Raw genomic sequence first — 12,829 nt, 5'->3', positions numbered from 1 at the left:
GTTTGCACCTACCTTTTTTGGTGAGGAAAAAGAAATCTGCCTGCCTAATTTTCCAACGTGCAAAGCCAACAGCCTGCTTTACTTTCTCTTTCGTTTTTCAGTATAGCTAGGGGGGAAAAAATCAGCACTCTTTGCAAGCAAGGAGCAGATCCGTGAGCAAAACAGCTGAGAGCAAATCAGCTGGGGGTCGGGAGCCGATCTAAGCAAGGGCTAATTAGCCTCTGCTGAAGCTCTGGGGGCCAATAAAATTACAAAAAAACCACCGAACCCTTTGTTAAATTGCTGGCTCCCCCGCCCCTCGCCCACCACTATTAATTGGCAATAAATAGTGGTGTGGAGGGGCGGGGCAAGCCAGCAATTTAACAAAGGGTTCGGCTGCAGCACTGGCTCTAGGGCGGCCCTTTGAAGCCCCCCAGCAAGAATTTGAAGTTTTTTCTTCCTCCAGCCATCGGAGGCAGCAATAGATTGGGAGTGGGCGGGGTAAGCGAACGGCCGCCGATCCAACAGAGCAGAGAGTGAGGGTGAGTGAAGGCGTGGAAGCGGCTTTCTCCATCCTGCTCTCTTGCGTCCAGAGCCAGTGGGGAACCATGTGGCAGCCCACGTGGATCCCAGGCAGCGGAACTCAGGCTAGGGAAGGGGTGGGCAATTGTGGCTCTTTTACAACCTGTGGCCTTCAACTCCCAGAATTCCTGAGACAGCCAAGCTGTCTCAGGAATTCTGGGAGTTGAAGGCCACAGGTTGTAAAAGAGCCACAATTGCCGACCCCTGGCTACGGTAGGCTGGCACCACGCGGGTGGGAGGCGAGGGGCAGGCGAGCCAGCAATTTAACAAAGGGCTCGGCCGAACCCCCTAGAACCCCCAGAATCCCACCACTGTGTAGGCCCCTCTTGATCTTGAGGCCCTAGGCTGAAGCCTAGTTAGCCTATAGGAAAATCCGGCCCTGGCACTGAGCAGCCCAGGGATGTTGTGCATGAGATGGGAGCCCACGTCAGTCTCATCCATCAATGAAGAGAAGGAGTCACTTCTGGGTGGCCTCCTGTCCAGGCGATCCCAATGAAGGAGGAATTTGCATTCCGTCTGGGTCGCTGCCTGGAAAGAGGAGGGGGAGAGGAGAGAAACCCCTTCCCCTTCCTTTCCCTTTGGGGGAGTCTGGAACTGCAAAGGACTGAAGAGGAATCAGCCTGACCTGCTCAAAGCTTCAGAGGTCAAACCAGGGAGAAGGTTTCCCTCTTCAGAAGGGACCCCAAGTCTTCTGGCCATTCCTTGGTCTCTCTCTGCCCCCCCACTTTCCCACTCCATCCGGTCTTTTCCTTACCTGCCGTTTTCCTCCCCCATCACCTGCCACCAGGTGTCCTCAGCATATTTGTGAAGTTCCCTTACACAACTCTTACACAGCAGAGCAAACCCCACCCAGACAGTGGACCTCAAAACCCACCCAAAATACCCTGGAACTGTCAATCATTCCCGGCCAGATCGAGGTCCCTGCCACAGTTGAAGAGGAAGGGATCTAGCGGGAAGGACAGTCTGAGAGGTTTGACGGAGGAAGGGAGGGTGGAGGGGCCTCTGCAGATCCCCAGAGCTGGGAAGGTCTGGAGGGGAGGATCCGGGTCCACCTGAACTCGAACAAAAGGAGGATTTCTGCCCCCCCATTGGGCAGCTGCATCTTTTTTCTCCTCCCCCAAAGCCGAGGAAGCCCTTCCTTCTCCAGATGTTGCTCTCTACAGTTGTGGGATCACTCCCAGTTGTCTCAGTCACCTCCCCTCACCTGCAAACTTCCCAATAAACCCGACCCCGAGATTGGACTGTGGGGGAGGTTTGAGAGCCCCCAGGCCTCAGCCCAACTGCCGCCCACAAAGGGGGAAGGGGGGGTCTGGCCTTGGGCACAGCTTCCCTCGCCCCTCCCTCCATTTGCCTCTTAGCCAGCAGCTGCCAAGCAGGAGGAGCAAAGTGGGCAAGAGAAGAGCGGAGGGGGTGGGGGGGTGGGGCGGCAGGGCAGGATTTGTCCTAGGCTGCCTGCAGGATGGGGGGAGGGGCGGTCTGCGCTCTTCCCTCCATCACCAGGTCGGGGCTCTGATTGCAGAGCCTGTGGTGCCAAGGGGAGAAGCGCCCAGGCGAGCAGACTGCCTAAGTGGGGCTTGAGCCTACGCAGGACCTTTCCATGGCAGGGGGAGCCTCTGTCGGCGCCTCCAGGGGAAACGCTGGTCCGGCCCCTCGGCCTCCAGAACAGGGCTCCCAAAAAGCCACCTGGAGTTCTCGCCCTTCTCTGCGCCTGGATGGGGAGGAAAGACGCTGGGTTCGGTGGGGGGTGCAGGCAGTTCCGAGAGGATATACAAGGATATACAGTATGCAAGATATAAAGGTTTAGGTGTCAGCCTCAGCTTTGCCTGCTTCAGCTGCCATAAGAAACGGGGGAGGGATTAGTATTGGGGCGAAGGGGGGGAAGATGCAGGAGGTGTTTTTTTTTCCTTGTAGGACGTGTCTTCATAAGAAACGAAACTGAATCTTCAAAGGGGACGGCTGACCAACTGCCCTACATTCCTGAGGAATGACGCTGCCAGACGTGATGCCACCTGACCTTTGGGAGACCTTTGGATTGGCTGATGATAAATGGACACGGGGGGGGGGGGAGAAGCTTAGTAGATGCATTTCGCGCATTTTGCTCACTTCCAGCTTTACCTGGGTTCCGATCATTTCATAGTCAGTAAAAGTACTAACCTCTTCAAAATGTTCGAGTTTGGGGTTTTCTTTCCTGGATATTGAAGGAAGCATACCTGACATTAAGCTGGAAGTGAGCAAGGAAGGATTTCGTACCCATTCCCGAGCTACCACAGGATGATCCCCAAAATCCCTCCTTGATGGATTGGATTGAACAATTAAAGAGCACATGGGCAGTGACTCGGAAAGCATTAGATGAGGCACACCGGGCTCATAAGGCGCAAGCCGATAAGAAAAGGTCCCCAGCTCACATTTATAAAGTGGGGGATAAAGTCTATTTATCAACCAAATACTTACAGACCACCCAGAAGTCCAAAAAGCTGGGGCCTAAGTATGTGGGACCATTTTGTGTCATTAGACTGATTAATCCAGTAACAGTTGAATTGGAATTGCCAAAAACGTTGAGACGTATACATTCTGTATTTCATGTTAGTTTATTGGAACCTGAACACTCGTCTCCCCTAAGGGCTGACCAAAGCACCCCTCCAATTCCCATTGTCATAGAGGGGGAGCAACATTTTGAAGTTAAAGAAATCTTGGACTCTAGAAAACACCATGGTAAAGTCCAATATCTGATTGCCTGGAAACATTTCCCTTTGTCTCAAGCTGAATGGGTGAATAAACGGGATGTCCGAGCTCCCAAGAAAGTACAGCAATTCTATACCAAATACCCAGATAAACCTTAATTATTGTATATATTCTGTTTCTCTCTCTTTTCTTTCCTTTTATTTAGGAATAACGTCTCTTCTGCAAGAGGGGCCGAATGTCAGCCTCAGCTTTGCCTGCTTCAGCTGCCATAAGAAACGGGGGAGGGATTAGTTATGGGGTGAAGGGGGGGGGAAGATGCAGGAGGTGTTTTTTTTTCCTTGTAGGACGTGTCTTCATAAGAAACGAAAGTGGATCTTCAAAAGGGAACGGCTGACCAACTGCCGTACATTCCTGATGAATGACGCTGCCAGACATGATGCCACCTGACCTTTGGGAGACCTTTGGATTGGCTGATGATCAATGGACATGGGGGGGGGGAGAAGCTTAGTAGATGCATTTCACGCGTTTTGCTCACTTCCAGCTTTACCTGGGTTCCGATCATTTCATAGTCAGTAAAAGTACTAACCTCTTCAAAATGTTCGAGTTTGGGGTTTTGTTTCCTGGATATTGAAGGAAGCATACCTGACATTAAGCTGGAAGTGAGCAAGGAAGGATTTCGTACCCATTCCCGAGCTACCACAGGATGATCCCCAAAATCCCTCCTTGATGGATTGGATTGAACAATTAAAGAGCACATGGGCAGTGACTCGGAAAGCATTAGATGAGTTTGTGGTTTTCTTTCCTGGATATTGAAGGAAGCATACCTGACATCAAGCTGGAAGTGAGCAAGGAAGGATTTCGTACCCATTCCCGAGCTACCACAGGATGATCCCCAAAATCCCTCCTTGATGGATTGGATTGAACAATTAAAGAGCACATGGGCAGTGACTCGGAAAGCATTAGATGAGTTTGTGGTTTTCTTTCCTGGATATTGAAGGAAGCATACCTGACATTAGGCAAGAGTTTCCATAAAGGATACCCATAGTTATAACAGCCAAAGCCCACTTGACATCTTTAAGTAACTGTTCAGAAGCTGCAAGTTAGAGCAGGATTTCCTTGAGGAATCAGGCCCACAAATTTCTCCTTCCAAGGTTGGAGATCAAAAGGCAGAGAGGCCATTTCTGTGCTCTCTCCATCAAGATCCAGAGAGCTGAGATGCCCTTCAAGAGGAGAGGGGCCTGGGCAGTTCCTGGGAGCCACCGGTCCAGGTGAAAGTCCAAGGATCTGCTCACAGATATTTATACCTGAGTATAAATGGATTTAAGCAGGGTTGGGAGACCACCAGGAAATGCCAGGGGTAGGTTGAGGAGAAGGTAGTGGACACCTATCTTGCAACCTATCAAGAAAAGGTGGGGATTTAGTGACTCTGAGCCAATCAGTAAGTGACTCTGAGTTCTAGTCCCGCCTTAGGCATCAAAGGTAGCTGGGGGCTTTGAGCCAATCACCTGGAGGCCCCGATTTCAATTCCCAGGGCCCAGCTAGGACTTCATGGCCAGACTCTATGCTGCCCCCTACAGGCAGTGAGTCTTAGCTGAACCCTGGCAAGAGGGAGGGGCTGTGATTTGGGGGGGGCTCTCTGTGTCCAGGAGTTTCTCTCCTTTGCTCTCGGATGGGGCTGCTCTACCCCAGAAAGACCCGGGGGGGGGGGGACTTGGGGTTCTGCTGGAAGATGAGGCAACAGTTGTGACCAGCAGGGCCTTTGCCCAAAATCCGCCCTGCCTTAACATTGACAATGGTTAAGGCATCAGGCTAGGAAGCAAGAGATCCTGAGTTCAAATCCTGCCTTAGCCCGGAAAGCCTGTTTGCTGACCTCGGGACAGACACTCTCTTTCAGACAAGCCCACCTCACAGGGCGATTGTTGTGGGAAAAGAGGAAGAGGAAGAAGAAGAGTTGGACATGTTCACCTCCTTTAGTTATTTGAAAAAATAATAAAACACTGGGGAAATATCTAACAAAAATAAAAACCGGCTTTCCTGCTTCTGTTTGCATGGAATCTGTCACAGCCTTGTGCAGATACAGGAATTTCTCTTCTCACAAGGAGGAAGAGTTTGTTTTTTTTTAATCATCCCTTCCAATTTCACTCATTCCCTTTTTCCACAGCCTTTGGGGGCACCAGTGGGGGCATCGGACCCCCTCCCAGCCCTGGGACACAGCATGTTTCCCTGTTACTTTGGGAAAGATTCCTTCCCCAATCAGAGTCTTCTGGAGCCCCATCATCCACTTCCCTCCCTGCCTGGGATCAGCTGAATTCCTCCATTCAGATAACAGGAAAAAGGATGTTTGAACCAAGCCTGAGGGTCAGTCTCCATTCTTTGACATGGAAAGGTCACTCTGACCACCACCATCCCCCAAGCCAAATTCCCCCTCAGTTCCTGGATACCTCCAGACATAGCTTGGCTGAGCTCACAGCAGGGCCAGGGCAGCTGAGAAATTGGGTTGGAAGGGACCACAAACCTTTCCAGCCACAAGAGACACTTGGACACAGACTGTGGTCTGACAGAAGCTCCTATGATGCCTTTATGTGGCAGTGGGAAGGGTTATGGGATCAATCTCACAACACTCACCCTGTAGGGCTGTCCCATCTGTTGTCCCAGGTGGCAGATGGAAGATTGTAAATCCCACTCCTGACACCAGTTTCTGTGGAATCAAACACAGGAGCCAAAAAACCAATAATCCAGGCTCACCGCAGTTTATTCAGTGTCCACTGGAGGAATTTCTCCCCAGAAAATAATGGAAGGAAATCTTACAGATAAAAGGATGCACTCATATTTATACATTCCAGGAAAGGTGGACAAAATGACAACCATACATATGCATATTTCGTTTAATAGATTATGTGAGCATGAATATTCAGAATTAGGGAGACTCAAGTTACCTCCCCAGCCTTGTATTGTTGCTACCCTCAAGAAAGAGTTATTGTGTAAACAAAAAGAAACTTCTCAGTTGCCACAGCAGTTTGGGTGAAATGTACTGAGAAATGAGGGCATCAACATTGCTCCATACATTCCTTCTATATTTCTGTCTTGCTAACATGCTCTCATTTCTCCAAGAAATTTGTCTCCTCACAATCTTCCACACACCCTTTATTTATTTCAAGAAAAATAGTTAGCCCACTCATGCATGGAGAAGAGCTTGGACCATTTTCTATGTTTGGACTGTGGAAAATGTTAAAAGTTGAAATTCCTCCGTCTCACATTTACATATTTCTTCTGGCTGTAAGCTGCTCCTTTGTGAAGAATTCAATAATTCCCAAATTTGAAACATATACATATGATTTTCTTTGACATCTGCATACTATCTAAATGGAAAGAATATCTCCATTCTAATAAAAGAAACTTTTAACAATTCTTTGAATATCACATTTGTGTTACATCTCATGTTTTTACATTTGTTCTGGCTGTGAGCTGTTCCTTTGTGTTGAGGTCTGGCCTCAGAAGGATGATGTAGCACTTGGGGATGAAGATGCAGACCAGCAGACCAGCACTGGAGGCCAGGATGGAGAAGACCTGCACAGCCACCATGGATTTCCCTTTGGTGCTCAGGTAGGTGGGCACAAAAGTCACCCAGACACTGCAGAAGACCAGCATGCTGAAGGTGATCAGCTTGGCTTCGTTGAAGGCCCCAGGCAGGTTCCTGGCCAGGAAAGCCACCGTGAAGCAGATGGCAGCCAGGAAGCCCATGTAGCTGAGGGTGACGTAGAACATGACAACGGCCCCTTCGTTGCATTGCAGGATGATCTCTCCAGGCTGGGAGTGGAGGTCAGAGTCAGGGAAGGGGGGAGAAACTCCCAGCCAGGTGGAGGAGATGATAATTTGGACAGCAGCAGAAGAAAGGATGATGGAGTTGGCCAAGCTCTTCCCCAACCATCTCTTCACCCGGTTTCCTGGTTTTGTGGCCAGGAAGGCCAGCACCACCGTGATGGTTTTGGCCAAGAGAGAAGAAATGGCAACTGAGAAGATAATGCTGAAAACCGTTTGTCGGAGAAGGCAGGTGGCTTTCCTTGGTTGACCAATGAAGAGAGAAGGAGACAAGAAGGAAAGCAGGAGGGAGACCAGGAGGATGTAGGAGAGGTCCCGGTTGTTGGCTTTGACAAGGGGAGTTTCTCTGTATTTAGTGAAGATGATTAAAACAAGATCTGTGGTTAGGAACAAGAGTAGAGCAAAAGAGACCAGGATAATGCCCAGATGTTCTTCATAAGACAGGAAGGTTATGACTTTGGGGATACATTGGACTCTGGCTTCATTTGGATATTTATAATCTGGGCACTTGGTGCATTTTTCGGTATCCGAGAAAGCAAAAAAGCAATATTTCTTTAATATTCTGTCCTTTTCTCCTGCAAGAAAACCTTCTTTGGATAACAGCTGATACCACAGACATTTTCCAAGAAGTATTTCTTAACTATTTCATTAAAAGGAGCATAAGAAGGATATTTTTTTTCTTTAAAAATGTAGCTAGGTATATGAAGTTGAGGGAAGTCCTAGGATGTTAATTATTTCCAGTGTAATGTGTAGAATGTTCATAGGAACTTATATTGTTAGAGGTTAATAATGAATCATATAATCTTTTTAGGCAAACATCTTGAGTCCTGCCACATGGCAGGTGCCATCGCTGGCTATTGGGGGTGAGTTATTGGCCCCCACGGATAGGGCTCACAACTTGGGCATCCTCCTGGATGCACGGCTGTCTTTAGAAGACCATATGACGGCCGTGGCCAGGGGGGCTTTTTATCAGGTCTGCCTGATTCGCCAGTTGTGTCCCTTTCTGGATCGGGATTCCTTATGCACAGTCACTCAGGCACTCGTCACTTCCCGCCTGGACTACTGCAATGCTCTCTACATGGGGCTCCCCTTGAGGAGTACCCAGAGGCTCCAACTGGTGCAGAATGCGGCCGCGCGGGGGATTATGGGAGCGAGGGGTCGCTCCCATGTGACACCTCTCCTGCGTGAGCTGCATTGGCTTCCAGTGGTCTTCCGGGTGCACTTCAAGGTGTTGGTTACCACCTTTAAAGCACTCCATGGCATAGGACCTGGGTATTTGTGGGACCGCCTTCTGCCGCCGATAGCCTCCCACCGACCAGTACGCTCCCACAGAGAGGGACTCCTCAGGGTGCCGTCGGCCAGGCAATGTCGGCTGGCGACCCCCAGGGGGAGGGCCTTCTCTGTGGCAGCTCCCGCCCTCTGGAACGATTTGCCCCCGGAGATCAGAAGGATATCGGATCTCCGGGTCTTTCGCCGTGTCCTGAAAACTCTTCTTTTCCAGCAAGCAGGGCTGGCGTGAACCCCGCCCCTCTTTTTAGTTTTTAATTGTTTTTAATTGTTTAGTTTTAATCTGTTAATGGGTTTTAATTCGCATTGTTTTAATTCGGGCCAAAGTATATAATTCTTTTAATTAATTTTAAATTTTGTATTGTTATGTATTTTAGTTCTGGCTGTGCACCGCCCTGAGTCCAGTAGGAGAAGGGCGGTATATAAATTGAATAAATAATAATAATAATAATAATAATGTCCTGGACTTGGAGGATACCTACAGCATCTTGTAACATCTGGAAGCAACCTGGAATTAAGGAGAAACTTCCTATCAGTGAGAGCAATTAACCAGTGGAACAGCTGGCCTCCAGAAGTTGTGGGTGCTTCAATATTGGACATTTTTAAGAAGAGACTGGACAGTCACTTGTCTGAAATGGTCTAGGATCTCCTGCTTGAACAGGGGGCTGGACTATAAGACCTCCAAAGTTCCTTCTAATCTATTCTGATTGATTGATTGATTGATTGATTGATTGATGTACATGACTGGGAGACTATTTGTGTAATGAGTCCCCCCATAACTATCCACAGCACCAGATTATGGCCCAGTGACACCTTCTCAGTGATCCTCAAGGGAGGCCAATAAACAATGAATTACAAGTCTTTCAGAAGGTGGACCTGAAACAATTCATCTAGTTTCAAAGATCTCAGATGTTCCTAGAAAGGTGAACTTAGCAGCACATATCCAAACTAAAAAGCAGAAGAGAAAAATTGGAAATACGACAGCGGTGGTACAAAGGAGAAAGGAAAGTGGATGAAATAAATACAGCATGGAAGAGAGGGACCCATAGAATGACTAAGCAAATATAATGTGACGGAGAGGGAGCGCTTGAAGAAGGCGAAGGCAGACGAACTTGAGTGGAAGGAACAGGCTGCGGAATACGTGAGCATAGAAGCTCTGTTTGAACTTTGGATTTACAATGATTTAAATTTAAATTTAAAAGGACCTGACAACTGAACGCAGAGACTGAAATACTGGAACTCGAGCGGAAGGAATAAGCTGTGAGCATAGAAGATTTGCTTAGACTTTGGATTTATAAACCTAAAAAAAAAAACCTTGAAAATTGAATGCAGTGATTGAAAGACCGGGACCACAAAAAATGATACAGACAGACATAGATCACGACCTGACTTAAGAGGAAATGAAAATGTCTACAACATCCACCATAACAAAAACAGGGAAAAAACCTATAACAAGCACGACAGTAATGACTGCCTCCCCACTACAACAAAAAACAATAGATAGCATGGTAGGAAAAGAAAAAGAAAAATTGGAAATGTCACTAAATGTAATACAGAATATGTTTCAAATGATTCAGGAATCATTACTCAAAACGCAAGAAAAAATAGCGGAAAATCAGGAAAAAATGAGAATGTTCCATGCAGAGATTAGAAATGAAATAGGAGAAGTTAAGGAGGACATTAAGACCATGAATGATAAAACTGGGGGTATCCAACAATCCATAGTAGAGAATGAACAGAAAATTAGAAAAGCAGAAACGAAAATAGATCATGTAGAATTAAAAGTAGAAGCAATGGAACAAAAAACTTTACAACTAAAGAAAGAAATGTCAGATTCATTAGCCATGCTTGAAATGGAAAAGGCCTCATATTTCTTGCCCTTTCAGAACATACCAGAGGAAAAAGATGAGGATCTAGAAGGAAAAATGGTGGGAATCATCTCAGGAATGACCGCAAAAGACCAAAAGGAAATAAAAGGACAACTGGAGGAAACATATCATGTACAAACAAATTATATAAAGAGGCATAGATTAGCGAGAGAAGTCCACGTTAAATTTTCAAAGAGATCTATTCGGGAGGAAGCCTACAGGAAATCCAGAGAAGAAACAGTGACTTATAATGATAAAGAAATCATAATTTTAAAACAGATACCCCGAAGAATAAGAAACATACGGCAGCAATATCAGTTCTTAACATCATTATTGATTAAGTATAAAATAATGTATAGATGGTTGCCAATAGAGGGGATCTTAATTACGTGGGAAGATAAAAAATATAAAATAGACACTCTAGAGAAGGCAAGGGAATTTCATAGCACGCATTTTAGGCTGGAAGGAGAGCAGGAAAGTAAGGAAGAAAGTGATAGTAGAAGTCAAGAAGAAGAGCAAACAGAAACAAGCCGAGAAAAAGAAACAAGAAAGAGGCAAGAAAAAGAAAGGGAGGAGAGAGAAGGCGCAAAGGCAAAGTCACGGATGGAAACAAGACACACAAAAAACAGATACAGTAGGCAATGGATGAACCAATTAAAGTCTTTTCGGTAAACATTAATGGATTAAATGCTCCAAAAAAAAAGAAATCAAACATTTACAAAACTACGAAAATTAGAAGCAGATGTGATATGTCTGCAAGAAGTACATATCCAAAAAGAGCATCAGAAAATTCTAGAAAATCCCAAACTAGGAAGACTATATACATCCCTGTCCCGAAAAAAGAAAAAAGGAGTAGCGATTTACATAAAAGAAAAAATTCAATCCAAATTAGTTTATGCCAATGATGAAGGTCAAGTGGTGATAGTAGAATTAGGAACAAGAAAGGAAAAAATGTTAATAGCAGTGATATATGCACCCAACCAAAAACAACAGGAATTTTTAAAAGATCTACATACAAAATTAGCAGAACTAGAATGTGAAAACATCTGTTTAATAGGGGACTACAATGGAATAGTAAATGTAAACAAAGATTACAAAACTGATTAAAAAACAAAAACAAAAGAAAAAGGATATACTTCCAAAATAATTTTTTAATATGGCTGAAGAATTAAACTTGAGAGACGTTTGGAGAGAAATACATGAAGACGAGGCCCAGTATACTTTTTACTCCCACCCACACAACTCGTGGTCAAGATTGGACATGGCCTGGATGACCCCAAATATTCAAACAATGGTAGAATCAATGGAGATAGGCATAAACCAATGGGCAGATCATAGTTCACTACTCATAAATTGGAAAGGGGAAAAGAGATTCAGGAGATGGACGATGAATCAAAGAATATGTAAAGAAAAAGAATTTAATTTGATGTTAGAAAAGGAAATTAAAATATTCTTTCAGATAAATAAAAAAGAGGAAACTTCCTTACAAAATACATGGGATACTTTAAAAGCATACATAAGGGGCCTGGTAATTGCATATACGGGGAAGAAAAATAAAGAAAAGAAACAACAATTAGACAAATTAGAGAAAGACCTAAAACAAATAGAACAAAAACTGCAGAAAAAAACCCAAGATAAAACAATAAAAGAAGAATGGAAAATAATTAAACATCAATTGAATCTGATAAACCAAAAGGAATTAGCCCAAAAAATAAAAATGGCGAAACAAAATTATTTTGAATATGCAGACAAGACAGGCAGGTGGTTAGCCTATAAACTGTAGAAAGAAAGGAATAAAAGAATGATACATCAATTGAGAGACGATAAAGGGGAAATCTCAAAAAAAGAAATTATTAAGAAATTCTACGCAAATTTATATAAACAAGAAGAAGTAGAAGAAGAAAAGATAAAACAATATATAGGAAAATCCGACATGCCAAAAATTACAGAAGATCAAAGAGAAAAGCTCAATAGGCCAATAACTAAATCAGAATTAGGCGAAGTACTGAAAAAGCAAAAAAATAACAAAACACCGGGACCCAGCGGGCTACCGGTGGAAATATATAAAATAATGCAAGAAGTACTGGGAGAAAATATGTTGATGTTATACAATGAAGCCATGGAGAAAGCTAACATTCCAAAGACATGGACAGAAGCAATAATCACAATCATACCAAAAGAAGATACAGATCTCCAGCAAATTCAAAACTATAGACCTATCTCGTCACTGAACAGCGATTACAAAATATTTGCAGCAATTCTGGCTGAGTGAATTAAATTAGTACTAAATACATACATACATGCAGACCAAAATGGATTTTTGCCGGGACGCCAAATAAAAAACAACATGAGAATAATACTTAACACTCTAGAATACTATGAATCACATCCGGAAAAACAGGCTTTGTTGGTTTTCCTTGACGCCCAAAAAGCTTTCAATAACCAAAACTGGAAATTTATGATTAGACAACTACAAAATATACAAATTGGGGAAAAATTTGGGAAAATTATAGAAGAAATTTATACTAACCAAATAGCAAGGATAATTATGAATGACGACATAACAGATAAATTTAATATAACAAAAGGAGTCAGACAAGGCTGTCCACTCT

Source organism: Pantherophis guttatus, chromosome 6, assembly GCF_059756535.1.
Source record: "Pantherophis guttatus breed Tessera chromosome 6, ASM5975653v1, whole genome shotgun sequence".
NCBI classification, from domain to species: domain Eukaryota; kingdom Metazoa; phylum Chordata; class Lepidosauria; order Squamata; family Colubridae; genus Pantherophis; species Pantherophis guttatus.
The sequence above is the reverse complement of the archived record's forward strand: the minus strand, read 5'-3'. Positions refer to the sequence as shown.